This window comes from Anarrhichthys ocellatus, unplaced genomic scaffold (assembly GCF_004355925.1).
Source record: "Anarrhichthys ocellatus isolate YVR2014 unplaced genomic scaffold, GSC_Weel_1.0 scaffold51, whole genome shotgun sequence".
Classification (NCBI taxonomy): Eukaryota; Metazoa; Chordata; class Actinopteri; order Perciformes; family Anarhichadidae; genus Anarrhichthys; species Anarrhichthys ocellatus.
This window is the reverse complement of record NW_022280081.1, coordinates 598,318-600,132: the sequence shown is the minus strand read 5'-3', so window position 1 is coordinate 600,132 and position 1,815 is coordinate 598,318.

Below are 1,815 nucleotides of genomic sequence, written 5' to 3'. Positions count from 1 at the left end.
AGGCATATTTTTCAGCCCTGCAGTCATCACTTACACAAAGCCACACTTTATGTGCCTGATGGAGTCTCTGCTTCCTGACACAGACGAGATGTTGTTGTCACCGTGTGTGTGTATCTTTTCAGACGGGAATATAAAGCTTTTCTCCACTACACTAGCGTGCAACACAGAGTATGTCAGGGGGGCGACTGATGTCAGGCACCTGCCCTTTCAACTCAGACATGTGTAACACACATTGATGTTCTCAAATGCATCTTTTGACCCATGGCCGGTCACACAGTGTGTCATATTCTGCTTTTTGAAGCAACATCTGTTGATGCCCTCCTGGGGCAAAGAGTTTTCTTGCTCTGACAAATTCTTCATTTTCATGTTGGCTGTCTCTCTTGTGGGAAGATCCAACCACCAAAAACAGGAAACATGTAAAGCTGAATTCTTGTAAATAGCAATTATGATTTCCCTGCGTGTTTATCGTTGTTGTGACTGGCCTACACAGTTTTAGTGCGTGGGAATCAGTGATTACTGATCTTGACACAAATAATTGCTGTAATAAGTGCAGTTTGAAGTTGGAGCATAACCTCTATTGCCATCGTGTGATGAAAACAAGTTGTATTGACATTTATCAAATTCGGTAAAAATGTCATAGTGTAGGTAAAATGTGTAGACAATGCCCTGGGCTGTGTCTCCATGAGACTCTGGAGTGAATAGATTCCTGAAAAAGGCAGCAGGCCAGTCGAAATGGGACTTTGTTGTCGCTACTGCAGCAAGCGGGCAATATTTCATCTGAAAAGCACCACTAGAACGTGAAGCTGTAAGTCCAGTCTTTTGTTTGTGGTCCATTCAACATCATTATCTCCCTTGCAGAGCTGTAATTACTGTACGGTGAATAGCTTTTCCAAAACCCATCATTTCCTGCACTATAAGCTTCTTGTTTTGTTCGCGCTACAACAGAGGAGCTGAGCTATTGTCAATATATTGATATTAACCATTTTCATGACAGCAACGCTGCAGACGCTTTTGTCCCTGTGCCACGTGTATACAAAGAATGAAAATGGACATCAATAGGAGCTTTGGGGATGGAATAGTCCTGGCAGTCTTTGACATATTGAAAATTTGACGTTGTGAAGGGGAGACAGTAAGAGCCGTACACCCATAAGCCTTAAGCCTTAACCCTTGCTTCACAACTTATTCCTCAGATTCCTTTCAGTCAAACTTTCAGTAATTTAATTTGGATTTTAAGGCTGCGAATGGGTGACCTGAACTTTCTGAGGCTTGTGCCCTGAAGTCCCAGGCGTACGGGACGTTGATACGCCAGCTGCTATCTTCTTCATACTTGACTGCAGGTCCGCGGGGCAGGAGGGGGGGGGCGTTGAAGCTGGAACAGGGCGGCCCTCAGGGTTTCCATCCAGAGCCCTCGCTCCTAAATCACCGTTAAACAATTTGTTTGGTTTTGGATGAATGCTCATCATTCATATATATTCAAGGCTCTCTGGGAAATGAAAATTCAAATTTCCTCTGATATTCTTGTTAATTTAAAATATATTTTGTTTTTGAACTGACCACAAAGCTAAATAAAAGACCTTCCATCTTTCTTTTTTTTGCCAAAAGTATTTTTTTTCTGTGCACTGTGCATATTCAAAGTATACTCTGATAAATGTGTGTCCCTTAGGTTATGTGGTCTGGATTAAACACTGCTGCAGACATTGATTAACGTAGAAACCTCTCTACCAGGTTCCCTCCGTATGCTTCCCTGTTGATAGGCTCCACCACAAATTCCACTGTTGGGAGACAGAATGATATACTCAGACCACCAGTACCCCC